Consider the following 17,488-nt stretch of genomic DNA (forward strand, 5'->3'; position numbering starts at 1 on the left):
CGTTAGCGATGTTGTTGCGTGTGACACCTATGAGCGAGTGTTAACAATCAAAAATACTCACCTGTTGATCGTTGACACGTCGTTCATTTTCATAAAAATCGTTGCTGGTGCTGGACGCAGGTTGTTCGTCGTTCCTAAGGCAGCACACATAGCTACGTGTGACAACCCGTGAACGACGAACAGCAGCATTCCTGCGTCCTCCGGCAACGAGGTGGGAGTGACCTTCATGCGGCTGGTCTCCGCCCCTCCACTTCTATTGGCGGGCCACTGTGTGATGTCGCTGTGACAGCGCACGAATCTCCCCCTTAAAAAAGAGGTTGTTCGCCGCCCACAGCGGCGTTGCTAAGAAGGTAAGTACGTGTTACGTGTCCTAGCGATATTGTGCGCCATGGGCAGCGATTTACCTGTGACGTACAAATGATGGGGGCGGGTGCATTCACAAGCGACATCGCTAGCGATGTCGCTGAGCGTAATGCAGCCTTTAGTCCCAGAACATACTCTGTGCGACAAAAGTTAGTGGAAAAAACTAAGTTCTGGTGCTTGCGCACTGTCAATAATTATCCTCAATTCTGTCTAAGTGTAGAAGCAAGCGCAGTGGAATTACTCTACTCTGTACATGCGCTATGATATCACAGGATGTAACCTGGAAGTAATGGGGAAGGCGAAGATAGAAAAGCTTTCACTGGACGAAATATATGGGAACGGATTGGATCACAGAGGATGTGAGGAGAACATTTTTTACACGTACCGGCGGCACGGAGACACGTTAAGCAATGCTACCCTATTGTAGCAGGCACACACACGTAAAACCACACGGAACGTGTGTCCGTGTGCGTTTGTACGTGTGTGCGTTTTTCAAAGCGCTGACATGTCAGTGTTTTCTCCCACAGCACGGGTGTCACACGGCCCGCACCCGTACCACACGGGTGTAGTGTGGATGTGGTCCCGTGTGACACGCGCTGGAGAAAACACACGTGTCAGTGAAAAAAAAACAAAACATTAACTCACCTTCTCCAGCCCATACTGCCGCCTCTTGCTGTCGACCGCCGCTCATTATGCTCATTTAATATTCACTTCACTGCCTGGCAGCAGCAGCAGCGGGGAGACGGGAGGGCTGGAGCCGAAGATCAGCACCACAGACAGCAGCGCGGACAGCAGGAAGGACCACGTGAGTATGTAAATTACCGGTTCTAGATGTGCTATCGCGGATAGCACACGTAGAACACACGTGGCCCGCACGTACCAGAGACACGTACTTACCTGCATGCAACACGCAGGGGAAATACGTGTCTCTCGGCACGTGCGTGAATTTCACGTGAGTGTGGCCTAAAGCAGTGACCTATATCTCTCTTATACAAGAGGTTATTTTTTGGTTTAATTTATTTAATGGTTAAAATTATTATTTAATGGTTAAATTATTATGTAACCCATTAATAAACACTGCAGCCTTTATTCACCAAGATATGTTTTCTGTGTTTTTATTGTTAAGTTATATTTAGCTGTATGTGTCTATGGCGTCTGCGATCCCATGCACATATAGCATTCTATAGTGCGGCTACAATAGGAGCAGGCCCAGATGGGAGATTAATAATGACTGACAGTTAGAATGAATACATAGGACATCTAAGTTAGTTTCCAGCATTTAGCATTTTTAAGATTTTCTGTGTGTCCATGATTTTTTAAAAAATGAATTAAAAGATATATTAATTAGTCTTTAGTTTAGGGTTTTAGTTGCCTTTGGCAAATTGTACATTAACCTGGTGTAAGAGCTCGTAAAGACAATCGTATTAAACGTGCAAATGCGGTCTGTATCCCAATTTACTAAAATACAGACCGCATACTGACAAATGCAAGTCACTGTGATCATTTACCCATGGTCGCAGCATGCACAGCTTTGAGTCGTAGTCCGGATCAGACTCGCCCATTGTCAGTCAATAAGTGCACAACAAATGGGTCAGATGAGGGCTACCATCCATATGTCATGTCATTTTCATGGATCAATTATAAGAATAAGAAACTGCATTTGACCTTTATGATTTATTAAATTCATGTAAAAATGGATTCTACATGGATAGAGACATGGATTGTATATGGACGTAAAAATGGACACACTTATGGCATAGGGATGGTGAAGCAGATGAAAAATCATAATTTGTTTGTTGACAGAAAACTGATGTTTTGCATCTGCTCATACGAGCTCAGCATAAGAGTTTGTTCACATGACCTTATTTTTGGTCCAAATGACGTCTATAAAAAAATGAACAGCACACAGATCAATGTTATTCAATGCGGCAGAACAAATGAGCAATTTTTATCACTGACCGAATCTACATGTGGAAAAAAAAATCGCAGTATGCATTAGTTTCTTCTGTGAATCGAATGAGACTCACCCATTGAAGTCTATGGGTGCACAAAAAACATTGGATGCTATATGACGCAATCAGTATAGCATAGTTTTTGTTTTTTACAGACACGTTGAAATTCTGTAACATAGGAAACTTGGAAATTATTAATAACTATTGCTGCAAAACAGATAGCAGATGGGCTTGCAAAAAGATCATGGAAGAAAAAAAATTGTCCAAGTATTCTGGATGAAACTCTGATGATTTTTTATTTTTTTATATTCTTGTGTGAACCTACCCTGAGTGTGATGAAATCAGGCTGTCCAGTGTTATAGTATTTATCTCTGCAGCATTTGACACTGTAGATCAGGGGTCTCAAACTCAGCTCAGGGGTCTCAAACTCAAAAAAAAAATAATTTGAGGGGCCGCATTCTTTTCAGGACAAAGTGACATTGGTAGTGGTACTATATATATATATATATATATATATATATATATATATATATATATATATATATATATATAACACACACATTTTTTTGTAAGTAATACAGTTTTATTTACATTAGGCACTGCATAGTAATTTTGGCCAACATCTTGTAGTAATGTGCCCCATCCTGTTCCCCATTCTGTAAAAATGTGCGCATCCTTGCCCCCTTGTAGCAATGTGTCCCATGCAGGTCCCCTTCTTATAATAATGTGCCCCCATGCAGGTCCCCTTCTTGTGGTAATGTGCCCCATATGCAGGTCCCCTTCCTATAGTAATGTGCTTCATGCAGGTCCCTTTCTTGTATTAATGTGCCCCATGCATGTCTTCTTGTAGTAATCACACACACACACACAAACCCTGTGCAGCCTCAGCTAACACACACACACACCCTGTGCAGCCTCAGCTAACACACACACACACATACACAGACACACACCCTGTGCAGCCTCAGCTAACACACACACACCCTGTGCAGCCTCAGCTAACACACACACACACACACACACACACACACACCCTGTGCAGCCTCAGCTAACACACACACACACAAACACCCTGTGCAGCCTCAGCTAACACACACACACACACACACACCCTGTGCAGCCTCAGCTAACACACACACACACACCCTGTGCAGCCTCAGCTAACACACACACACACACCCTGTGCAGCCTCAGCTAACACACACACACACACACCCTGTGCAGCCTCAGCTAACACACACACACACACACCCTGTGCAGCCTCAGCTAACACACACACACACACACCCTGTGCAGCCTCAGCTAACACACACACACACACACCCTGTGCAGCCTCAGCTAACACACACACACACACACACCCTGTGCAGCCTCAGCTAACACACACACACACACACACACATCCTGTACAGCCTCAGCTCACACACACACACACACCCTGTGCAGCCTCAGCTAACAGACACACACACACCCTGTGCAGCCTCAGCTAACAGACACACACACACACACACCCTGTGCAGCCTCAGCTAACAGACACACACACACACACACCCTGTGCAGCCTCAGCTAACAGACACACACACACACACACACCCTGTGCAGCCTCAGCTGACACACACACACCCTGTGCAGCCTCAGCTAACACACACACACCCTGTGCAGCCTCAGCTAACACACACACACACACCCTGTGCAGCCTCAGCTAACACACACCCACACACCCTGTGCAGCCTCAGCTAACACACACACACACACACACCCTGTGCAGCCTCAGCTAACACACACACACACACACACCCTGTGCAGCCTCAGCTAACACACACACACACACCCTGTGCAGCCTCAGCTAACACACACACACACACCCTGTGCAGCCTCAGCTAACACACACACACACACCCCCTGTGCAGCCTCAGCTAACAGACACACACACACCCTGTGCAGCCTCAGCTAACAGACACACACACACACCCTGTGCAGCCTCAGCTAACAGACACACACACACACACACCCTGTGCAGCCTCAGCTAACAGACACACACACACACACACACCCTGTGCAGCCTCAGCTGACACACACACACCCTGTGCAGCCTCAGCTAACACACACACACCCTGTGCAGCCTCAGCTAACACACACACACACACCCTGTGCAGCCTCAGCTAACACACACCCACACACCCTGTGCAGCCTCAGCTAACACACACACACACACACACACCCTGTGCAGCCTCAGCTAACACACACACACACACACACCCTGTGCAGCCTCAGCTAACACACACACACACACCCTGTGCAGCCTCAGCTAACACACACACACACACCCTGTGCAGCCTCAGCTAACACACACACACACACCCTGTGCAGCCTCAGCTAACACACACACACACACACACCCTGTGCAGCCTCAGCTAACACACACACACACACACACCCTGTGCAGCCTCAGCTAACACACACACACACACACACCCTATGCAGCCTCAGCTAACACACACACACACACACACACACCCTGTGCACCCTCAGCTAACAGACACACACACATACACACCCTGTGCACCCTCAGCTAACAGACACACACACACACACACCCTGTGCAGCCTCAGCTGACACACACACACCCTGTGCAGCCTCAGCTAACACACACACACCCTGTGCAGCCTCAGCTAACACACACACACACACCCTGTGCAGCCTCAGCTAACACACACCCACACACCCTGTGCAGCCTCAGCTAACACACACACACACACACACCCTGTGCAGCCTCAGCTAACACACACACACACACCCTGTGCAGCCTCAGCTAACACACACACACACACCCTGTGCAGCCTCAGCTAACACACACACACACACACACACCCTGTGCAGCCTCAGCTAACACACACACACACACACACCCTGTGCAGCCTCAGCTAACACACACACACACACACACACACCCTGTGCAGCCTCAGCTAACACACACACACACACACCCTATGCAGCCTCAGCTAACACACACACACACACACACACACCCTGTGCAGCCTCAGCTAACACACACACACACATACACACCCTGTGCACCCTCAGCTAACGCACACACACACACACAAACCCTGTGCACCCTCAGCTAACGCACACACACACACACAAACCCTGTGCACCCTCAGCTAACGCACACACACCCTGTGCAGCCTCAGCTAACACACACACACCCTGTGCAGCCTCAGCTAACACACACACACACACCCTGTGCAGCCTCAGCTAACACACACACACACACCCTGTGCAGCCTCAGCTAACACACACACACACACCCTGTGCAGCCTCAGCTAACACACACACACACCCTGTGCAGCCTCAGCTAACACACACACACACACACCCTGTGCAGCCTCAGCTAACACACACACACACACCCTGTGCAGCCTCAGCTAACACACACACACACACCCTGTGCAGCCTCAGCTAACACACACACACACACCCTGTGCAGCCTCAGCTAACACACACACACACACACACACCCTGTGCAGCCTCAGCTAACACACACACACACACACACACCCTGTGCAGCCTCAGCTAACACACACACACACACACCCTGTGCAGCCTCAGCTAACACACACACACACACACCCTGTGCAGCCTCAGCTAACAGACACACACACACACACACCCTATGCAGCCTCAGCTAACACACACACACACACACACACCCTGTGCAGCCTCAGCTAACACACACACACACATACACACCCTGTGCAGCCTCAGCTAACAGACACACACACACACACACCCTGTGCAGCCTCAGCTAACAGACACACACACACACACACCCTGTGCAGCCTCAGCTGACACACACACACCCTGTGCAGCCTCAGCTAACACACACACACCCTGTGCAGCCTCAGCTAACACACACACACCCTGTGCAGCCTCAGCTAACACACACACACACACCCTGTGCAGCCTCAGCTAACACACACCCACACACCCTGTGCAGCCTCAGCTAACACACACACACACACACACACCCTGTGCAGCCTCAGCTAACACACACACACACACCCTGTGCAGCCTCAGCTAACACACACACACACACCCTGTGCAGCCTCAGCTAACACACACACACACACCCTGTGCAGCCTCAGCTAACACACACACACACACACACACCCTATGCAGCCTCAGCTAACACACACACACACACACACACCCTGTGCAGCCTCAGCTAACACACACACACACATACACACCCTGTGCACCCTCAGCTAACGCACACACACACAAACCCTGTGCACCCTCAGCTAACGCACACACACATAAACCCTGTGCAGCCTCAGCTAACACACACACACAAACCCTGTGCAGCCTCAGCTAACGCACACACACACACAAACCCTGTGCAGCCTCAGCTAACACACACACACACAAACCCTGTGCAGCCTCAGCTAACACACACACACACACACACCCTGTGCAGCCTCAGCCAGCAGCAGAAACACACACACACACACCCTGTGCAGCCTCAGCGGACACACACACACACAAACCCTGTGCAGCCTCAGCCAGCAGCAGAAACACACACACACACCCTGTGCAGCCTCAGCTAACGCACACACACACACACACACACAAACCCTGTGCAGCCTCAGCTAACACACACACACACACACAAACCCTGTGCAGCCTCAGCTAACACACACACACACACACAAACCCTGTGCAGCCTCAGCTAACACACACACACACACACACACACACACACCCTGTGCAGCCTCAGCCAGCAGCAGAAACACACACACACACACCCTGTGCAGCCTCAGCGGACACACACACACACACACACACACACACACACACCCTGTGCAGCCTCACCTAACACACACACACACCCTGTGCAGCCTCAGCTAACACACACACACACACACACACCCTGTGCAGCCTCAGCTAACACACACACACACACACACACCCTGTGCAGCCTCAGATAACACACACACACACACAAACCCTGTGCAGCCTCAGCTAATACACACACACACACAAACCCTGTGCAGCCTCAGCTCACACACACACAAACCCTGTGCAGCCTCAGCTAACACACACACACACACCCTGTGCAGCCTCAGCCAGCAGCAGAAACACACACACACCCTGTGCAGCCTCAGCTAACAGACACACACACACACCCTGTGCAGCCTCAGCCAGCAGCAGAAACACACACACACACACACACACACACACACCCTGTGCAGCCTCAGCTGACACACACACACACACACACACACACACACACACCCTGTGCAGGCTCAGCCAGCGGCAGAAACACACACACTCACACACACACACACACACACCCTGTGCAGCCTCAGCTGACACGCTGACACACACACACACACACACACACACCCTGTGCAGGCTCAGCCAGCGGCAGAAACACACAAAAACATTCTGCTCACCTATCCTCCGTCGGCTCAGCAGCACGCAGGCATGTGGACCCGATAATGATCACAGCTCCTGCCTGTCACTGCTGAACTTTCTGCCGGCGCGTGCAGAGCACTCAGAGCAGTTCTCACTGCACAACAGCCACTGGCCAATCACAGGTAAGCATCTGAGGTCATATGGAGCAGGTGCTTGCCTCTGATTGGCAGGCGGCTGTTATTGTGTTCTGCAGCGAGAACTTTACTGTGCCCGGCAAAGGCAAAACTGTAAACTGAAATAGATAGCTGGAGGCTGCGGCCTCTTGCACCGGTCGCCATCTTTACCAGGTCCACGGGCCAGCGGGCCGCAAGAAGCCACCTGAAGGGCCGCATGCGGCCCGCGGGCCGCGTGTTTGAGACCCCTGCTGTAGATCATTCCTACTTAGTATGCTCAACTCTACTGACCTTAAAGTGGTTAGCCAACATTAGGTAAAAAAAAAAACAGTAGAAAAACTATCCAGCGCAGACGATCCAATGGTCCCTGGTCAGCAATGAGCACCATAAGATAAGAGACATAGCTTATCAGGAGAGCTATACTACATTTCTAATTAGAGGTATTTGCTAATATTATTATTACACCTGATAGGATCTTGGAGATGGGAATAACCCTTTAATCTTGCATTAAATTAATCGTATATGTGTATTCACCTGGGGTGAACACGTATTTAATAAGGATCCATTTATGATCCAAAAGCTCCAGCTCTTTTTAGCAAGCAGAGCTAAGTGAGTCTTGCTTCAGGCCACGCTCATGCTCAGTATCCAGGAGCTTCTAGCCATTTCTTGGAGTAACTTCTTCTCTTCCAGTTTTATTTGCAGCATGCCGACCCTGCAACCTTCCTGTTTCACACTCCAATCAGCGGATCACTTACTTTCTCTTCCAGAACTATGACTAACGGCTTTAACAGGAAATGTATCTGTCCTATAGCCCTAGCAACACCTTTTACTATCTGGTCTAGCCTGTTGTAACCCCTTGCTCTCTAGCTGTTTATGTTTCTACAGCCCCACATTAGGAATCACACAATAGAGAAGGGCTGGAAAGGGGCGCAGACAAAAGAGAAAGAGGTTTGTAAGCATAAATCATGGATAGGGTTAATAGGGAGTTGGTTAATAAAGGGTTAACAAAATCCACACGTTTACTCAGGAAGGCAAGGAGGAGGGAATTTTAGGATTTTGAGATGGGATGTCACATGGTTGGGAACTGTTTCAGGATTGGTGGGAAGTTTAAAGGAAGAAGCGTGTAAGTGTAAATACCTTTTGAGAAACCATTGGTGGCATCCCTTTTGCTGTGGATTTTGGACCAGAGAACGACCTGGCCATCCACCGTTATTATTAAAAAATAAAAAAAAAAATGTGGAATCTTGCGGTATATGCGAAACATTGTGGTGGGTGGAGGTGAATGGCAATGTTATACTCCTCTGATGGCAGCTGAGGTGAGGAGGTCAAGGATGGCCTGGGTTAATGAAGTAAGGGGTCTCATCAGAGGGATGCTGACCCTTTAAAATTTGTAATGGTTACGTTCCCACTGGGATAGTTCCCGGTGAAAAGGTTAAAAAAGTTGGAGAAGGGACAGCACTGTGACTTTTGTCAACCCCGAGTTGGACCGGTGCGACTGGGGATGGTATTCTGGTGCTGTTTCACCTGTTAGAGGCCGTCCAGGATCTCCTCAGAAAGTTATGGTTTCTAGATAAAGTTGATTGTAATTAATAAAGGCTGCTGTGGCCATTTATATTTCCAACGTCATTCAGCGTTTTGTGTTTTTATATACTTGTGGGACTTTACAATACCCTAGTCAAGAACAGGTGACCACAGTAAGACAATCATTACAACTAGGTCTTCTTTGTGGGTGGTTCTTCTTTCTTCTCCTAGTGTTTCCCCCCTGGGGCTCAGTCGCAGGGCATTGCATCTGACTTAAGGTGCAATGCTCATCCGGGTAAGAAGAGGTTAACCACTGGTGTTTTTTAGCTTACAAAACACAATGAGTCAGCAGTTACACAACATCCTGTGCTCATGGCTTACACAACACAAACAGCCTGGGAAATTCCCGGTTGCTGAGACAACTAATAGTGAGTCATCAGAAAGGTGGGGGCTGCACTGAGGGAGTAAGGAACACACAAACAGTTTCACTGGAAAACTTCAGAAGAGTTTGAGGAGAGCACAGCTTCAGACAGAGAAGAGCAAGGCTTCTGGGGGGATGCCGAACAGCTCCACTCAGAGGGGCCGACCGGGTACCGGGCAGACAGAGAGAGAGGCAGGAGATGACCGGGTGGAGCTGTGAGACAGAGCAGTAACACGGTAGCTGGAGGGTGAGCCCCAACAGCCCCTTCGGGATCAGCGCTGTCAGGGTGCAGAAGCCCTAGGGTAGAACATACTCCACATTAGACTACCAGAATCTGCAGGGAAGGGGGATTTTATGTCCCATTGCCCACCACCAAAAGTCCCCGGGCACCAACAGCATATAGAAACAGGAGGCACGGCCACGGTCAGGTCCATAACAAGTTTTGCGCTGCCTGCGTACGGGATGGTAACTAAAGCCAAGCACAATGGGGTCCCAAGTAGCTTCATGCCATGGGGTTCCACACTAGAAGGCACAAGGAGGAAGGTCTCACAAGCTTCACAACACCGGTGGAGATCTCTGATTCATCCGGGATCGGCTGGGGCCCATCACAACGATGACCAGTACTCTGAGGGCTCAGTACACGAACTGTGAGTAAAACACCTGGAACCGCAGCCCCTGTGTGAGACTCTGATTTGCCGATGCCGCTGCCCCACGCTTCGACGCCAATGGCCCTTTCTCCGTCACCACCGTCCTCCCTGGGGCTCGCTCCACCTTTGGGGAGCTGGACTATCTGAGCTGCGGTAACATCAGCCCCAAGGAGACCAACATCTCGCTGCGTCAGCTAACCCTCATCCCCTATTACCCATCACCATTGAACCCCTCTTTTATGTAGCAGACGGGGCCACGGAGCTGAGTCAGGCCATTCACAGTAACCTCAAATACTAGTGGCCCGGTGACGAGTAGCCCTGCAGGTCCCGTGGGGTGCTACACTTGCACACTACATATTTGTAATCCCTTCCTTCCCCCTATTATTTCTCAGAATCTCATCTCTTCATTTAACTTATGCCCTACACAGATACTGGCTTTATGTAGTAGACTTTTTGACGTTGCTCATTTTTCCTGCTCTGAATGTACTTTAGCACCCCTAGTGTTGCCCTGATAAGGATGTCCTGGGATCGCAGTACAGAGAGGTCAGCATTTCAAATTATAAGACGGTTTTGAGCATTTTTTCTGCCAGAAGGTGCGGATTTCATGCATAAAATTTTTGCACCAAATTTGCAGCATGTGTACATTGCCACCACCATGAGCTACAGCCACCACCAGTGACCCCTTATATACAGCATTCCAGAATATTGTATATAACAGCCCGGGTCGCTCTGTATAGCTTAAAAAAAACACCTTTATAATACTCACTCTACTACTGCTCTCGGTACGGCGCCTCCACCATCTTGTGCGATCATCCTCCTGCCCAGCCCCGTGTGCATGACGCATCCTACGTTATCCATACAGAGTCTTCCATTGTGGTCCTGTGCATGCGCACTTTGATTTGCCCTGCTGACGGCCGATCAAAGTATGGCAGTGCACACACATGAGCAGTCTGACCTTTTCTCGCGCCAGTACTTTGCTCTCCCCTCAGCAGTGCAGATTAAAGTGCGCATGCACAGGAGCGCAAGGGCGGCCTCTCTGTGTGGATGGTGTAGGATGTATCATCCACACAGGGCTGGAAAGTAGGAAGGCGACTGCACAAGATGAAGGAGGTGCCGTACCGAGACCAGCTACACCCGTCAAACCGGACATCCCCGCAGGGGAGTAGAACAGAGGTGTTTTTGTTACATTATACAGAGTGGCATGGGCTCTTATATACAGTATTCTGGAATGCTGTATATAAAAGCTACTGGTGGTGGCCACAGCTCATAAGGGAAAAAGCTGGTGACAGGTTCCCTTTATGATCAGGAAATTCTCTACCACACCACAGTCAAATCTTCATTAATACAAGAGCCAAGATTGCTCTTCCTCCCTTATCTATTCTTTGAAAAGTTCTCACAGACAAAAATGGGAAGTTAAAGATCACAGATGCTATTGTTAAGAAATAGCATTAGAGCAATGATGACCCATTTAAGGGTACCTTCACACTTTAGCGATGCAGCAGCGATCCGACCAGCGATCTGACCTGGTCAGGATCGCTGCTGCATCGCTACATGGTCGCTGGTGAGCTGTCAAACAGGCAGATCTCACCAGCGACCAGTGACCAGCCCCCAGCCAACAGCGACGTGCAAGCGACGCTGCGCTTGCACGGAGCCGGCGTCTGGAAGCTGCGGACACTGGTAACTAAGGTAAACATCGGGTATGGTTACCCGATGTTTACATTAGTTACCAGCGCACACCGCTTAGCTTAGTGTGTGCAGGGAGCAGGAGCCGGCACTGGCAGCGTGAGAGCTGCAGAGGCTGGTAACAAAGGTAAATATCGGGTAACCACCTTGGTTACCCGATGTTTACCTTGGTTACAGCTTACCGCAGGCTGTCAGACGCCGGCTCCTGCTCCCTTCACATTCAGGATTGTTGCTCTCTCGCTGTCACACACAGCGATGTGTGCTTATCAGTGGGAGAGCGACAAGAAAAAAACGAACCAGCACTGTGTGTAACGAGCAGTGATCTCACAGCAGGGGCCAGATCGCTGCGCAGTGTCACACACAGCGAGATCGCTAATGAGGTCACAAAAAACGTGTGAAGTACCCCTTATCCCCAATACACATATGGGGGTGTTTCAGGTTCTTTGTTGGTTCCTACAATAGTAATTATGATCTCCTGACTAAAATGTATTATACAATTATTGAACAATTATTATATAATGCAGACTAATTTACATCTATAAAAGTACTAAAAAAAAAAGAAGAAAAAGGATATAGTGCCCAAAAAGACGTCCTATAGAGCGGAAATATTACCACTATAAAAATATCAGCGCCATGTCATGGCTTCCTGGGCACGCGGGGTTCACAGATGAAGCTACAGAGAGTCCACCTACGTTCACAGTATAAGCGCCGAAGTGGACATCACATATGTACACAGTGCTGTGATGAAGTCTACAGCAGAGAAGGATGTCAGTCACATCCAGAGGGGTAGGATTACAGGAACGGAGGCTAGTCTGGAGGAACCCCAACACCGTTGGACTAGTCCTGTCTAATAAACATAAGATGAGCTGCACTTTTAAGGTTGTTTTTGACAATAAAGAAATGTCTGTGATGGGACTTTTTTGTAATATAATAAAAAGCCAATTTAACCCTATGGTGGCTGTTTGGGAGCCTTGGGGGACCTAACAGGTTCCCTATAAAGGGATATTCCATTCTCCAAGATCCTATCCCAATATGTAGTACGTGTAATAATAATAATAATAATAATAATAATAATATAATATTAGAATATACTTCCCATTAGAAATGTAGTATAATTGGCCTGATTAGCTATGTCTCCTACTTCATGTGCAGGGCATTGCAACTTAGGTATCCATGGTTGCGATCATTCATATAATGACAGTTAATTAGTTTGTTAGTTGCTCGTTGCCGTAATCATGGATGCCTAAGCTACTGTAATGCCCTGCACATGAAGAAAGCGACATAGCTAATAGAGAGCATTATACTACATTCTAAGTGGAGGTACTTGTTAATATTATTATTAAACCTACTGCTTTTTGGGATAGGATCTTCAAGAGAGGAATACTATTTAATGATTAATGAAAACCATGCAACATTAAGCCTATTTGTTACATGCGAGAAAGGAGGAGAGAAACACAAATGTGTGGTGTTCTACATATGCGACGCCCTGGCCTATCAGGTCATCACAGGGTATTGTGCAGTCTACTCTTCTGTGCAATATCCACCTCCTCCTTGGTTAGGGGTCCCCAACCAATGGTGTTGCCAAAACCAGCTAATCAAAATCCTAGAAGCACTCTGCACCACACCCACCAGACACACCAGTGGATGGCCTGTGTGGAATAGGGTCGCCCACTTGGGGAGTTGGTAAGGTCCGGAGTGTCAGGAGTAGGCCAGTGTAGTGTTGGAAGTGAAGGAGAGAGGAGGTCAGGAGTAGAGATGAGCGAACCGGTCCCGGTTCGGCTCGAGGCGGTTCGCCGAACGGGGGGTCTGGCTCGAGTTCGGCTCGTCGAACGTTCGACGAACCGAACTCGAGCCCATAGGAAACAATGGCAGGCAATCACAAACACAGTAAAACACCTAGAAAACACCCTGAAAGGTGTCCAAAAGGTGACAAACAACTCACAACATAACACAAACACATGGGAAAGTGACAAGGACATATACTCATGTGAAAACAAAACAGCTGGACAAGGAAAAAGAGGGAGACACACAGATATATGAGTATATGCAAAGAAACATCGATTCCATTATTGTGCAACTTGAGCCCTGCTCATTTTAGGCTTCCAATCTGGATAAATTGCCTGAGCTCGCCACGTACGCCTTGAGGATCTTGTCGTGTCCTGCAGCCAGCGTTCTCTCGGAACCTGTCTTCAGTGCTGCTGGGGGTCTGCTGGCAGATAAGCACACGTGTCTGTCCACTGACAATGTGGACCTGGCTCTCAGAGGACTTTTCTTCCCCTGGGTCAGCCAGGGGAGGCGAAAGGCACGCGTATTTTTGAGAGTGCTTCATGCAAAGCATCTTTTTCTTTGTCAAAAGGGGGGCTCAACCGATGCCAGTCAAGTGGGGTGTGTGTGGCCCAGTTAGTGGCAACGAGGGAGACTGTGGTTGGAGTCCCCTCGCTGTGTCTCTAAAAGAACCAAGATGAACAAGTCATGGCTCTCAGAGGACTTTTCTTCCCCTGGGTCAGCCAGGGGACGGGAAAGGCACGCGTATTTTTGAGAGTGCTTCATGCAAAGCATCTTTTTCTTTTTCAAAAGGGGGCTCAACCGATGCCAGTCAAGTGGGGTGTGTGTGGCCCAGTTAGTGGCAACGAGGGAGACTGTGGTTGGAGTCCCCTCGCTGTGTCTCTAAAAGAACCAAGATGAACAAGTCATGGCTCTCAGAGGACTTTTCTTCCCCTGGGTCAGCCAGGGGACGGGAAAGGCACGCGTATTTTTGAGAGTGCTTCATGCAAAGCATCTTTTTCTTTGTCAAAAGGGGGCTCAACCGATGCCAGTCAAGTGGGGTGTGTGTGGCCCAGTTAGTGGCAACGAGGGAGACTGTGGTTGGAGTCCCCTCGCTGTGTCTCTAAAAGAACCAAGATGAACAAGTCATGGCTCTCAGAGGACTTTTCTTCCCCTGGGTCAGCCAGGGGACGGGAAAGGCACGCGTATTTTTGAGAGTGCTTCATGCAAAGCATCTTTTTCTTTGTCAAAAGGGGGGGTCAACCGATGCCAGTCAAGTGGGGTGTGTGTGGCCCAGTTAGTGGCAACGAGGGAGACTGTGGTTGGAGTCCCCTCGCTGTGTCTCTAAAAGAACCAAGATGAACAAGTCATGGCTCTCAGAGGACTTTTCTTCCCCTGGGTCAGCCAGGGGACGGGAAAGGCACGCGTATTTTTGAGAGTGCTTCATGCAAAGCATCTTTTTCTTTGTCAAAAGGGGGGGTCAACCGATGCCAGTCAAGTGGGGTGTGTGTGGCCCAGTTAGTGGCAACGAGGGAGACTGTGGTTGGAGTCCCCTCGCTGTGTCTCTAAAAGAACCAAGATGAACAAGTCATGGCTCTCAGAGGACTTTTCTTCCCCTGGGTCAGCCAGGGGACGGGAAAGGCACGCGTATTTTTGAGAGTGCTTCATGCAAAGCATCTTTTTCTTTGTCAAAAGGGGGGGTCAACCGATGCCAGTCAAGTGGGGTGTGTGTGGCCCAGTTAGTGGCAACGAGGGAGACTGTGGTTGGAGTCCCCTCGCTGTGTCTCTAAAAGAACCAAGATGAACAAGTCATGGCTCTCAGAGGACTTTTCTTCCCCTGGGTCAGCCAGGGGACGGGAAAGGCACGCGTATTTTTGAGAGTGCTTCATGCAAAGCATCTTTTTCTTTGTCAAAAGGGGGGGTCAACCGATGCCAGTCAAGTGGGGTGTGTGTGGCCCAGTTAGTGGCAACGAGGGAGACTGTGGTTGGAGTCCCCTCGCTGTGTCTCTAAAAGAACCAAGATGAACAAGTCATGGCTCTCAGAGGACTTTTCTTCCCCTGGGTCAGCCAGGGGACGGGAAAGGCACGCGTATTTTTGAGAGTGCTTCATGCAAAGCATCTTTTTCTTTGTCAAAAGGGGGGGTCAACCGATGCCAGTCAAGTGGGGTGTGTGTGGCCCAGTTAGTGGCAACGAGGGAGACTGTGGTTGGAGTCCCCTCGCTGTGTCTCTAAAAGAACCAAGATGAACAAGTCATGGCTCTCAGAGGACTTTTCTTCCCCTGGGTCAGCCAGGGGACGGGAAAGGCACGCGTATTTTTGAGAGTGCTTCATGCAAAGCATCTTTTTCTTTGTCAAAAGGGGGGGTCAACCGATGCCAGTCAAGTGGGGTGTGTGTGGCCCAGTTAGTGGCAACGAGGGAGACTGTGGTTGGAGTCCCCTCGCTGTGTCTCTAAAAGAACCAAGATGAACAAGTCATGGCTCTCAGAGGACTTTTCTTCCCCTGGGTCAGCCAGGGGACGGGAAAGGCACGCGTATTTTTGAGAGTGCTTCATGCAAAGCATCTTTTTCTTTGTCAAAAGGGGGGGTCAACCGATGCCAGTCAAGTGGGGTGTGTGTGGCCCAGTTAGTGGCAACGAGGGAGACTGTGGTTGGAGTCCCCTCGCTGTGTCTCTAAAAGAACCAAGATGAACAAGTCATGGCTCTCAGAGGACTTTTCTTCCCCTGGGTCAGCCAGGGGACGGGAAAGGCACGCGTATTTTTGAGAGTGCTTCATGCAAAGCATCTTTTTCTTTTTCAAAAGGGGGCTCAACCGATGCCAGTCAAGTGGGGTGTGTGTGGCCCAGTTAGTGGCAACGAGGGAGACTGTGGTTGGAGTCCCCTCGCTGTGTTTTACATGCTTTTAGAAGGGCATGAAATGGCTTGGAGGTTGACTTTCATCATATGCAAACTGTTGGCTACCAAAATGCTGCCTTTCCAACAACTGTGGTTATAGGCAATGAGGAACATACTGATGAAGATGAGACGCAGATACCCGATTGGGATGACAACTTAAATATTCGGTCAGGGCAAGAAGAAACTCGGTCTGAGGGGTAGGGGAGTGCAAACACAACAATTGATGATTAAGTTCTAGATCACACCTACTGTCAACCCACAGTCAGACACTCGAGGAGGTCAACAGAGGCGGTGGAGGAGGATGCAACCGACGTCGAAGTAACCTGGCGCCTTCCTGGACACAGTCGGAGCACTGGTAGCACGTCTACAACTGCATCCTCAGCCACCACTCTGCCTCTGAGCATTATTCGGGGTGGATCAACAGGTCGCATGGCCTCTAAGCCTTGCCTAGCCAGGTCCTTTTTTGACATAGAAAAAGATCGCCCAAATTATGTGATCTGTAAAATTTGTCATGGTTCTCTTAGTAGAGGTCAAAACCTCAGCAGTTTGACAACTTCTTCCATGAATCGTCACATGAATAAATATCATATGGCCCGATGGGAAGCTCACCGTGCTGCAATGCGGCCTAGCGGAGCGAACCATCCACCGCCT

The 17,488-nt window shown here is 49.3% G+C and overlaps 1 protein-coding gene across 3 annotated transcripts in view; it reads right to left on the reverse strand.

Moving 5' to 3' along the window:
* MED12L (mediator complex subunit 12L) overlaps window positions 1-17,488 on the reverse strand; it is a 1,012,447-nt gene that overhangs the window by 721,385 nt on the left and 273,574 nt on the right. The gene's annotated exons all lie outside the window — the stretch shown is intronic.

Source organism: Anomaloglossus baeobatrachus, chromosome 3 (assembly GCF_048569485.1).
Source record: "Anomaloglossus baeobatrachus isolate aAnoBae1 chromosome 3, aAnoBae1.hap1, whole genome shotgun sequence".
Taxonomy (NCBI): domain Eukaryota; kingdom Metazoa; phylum Chordata; class Amphibia; order Anura; family Aromobatidae; genus Anomaloglossus; species Anomaloglossus baeobatrachus.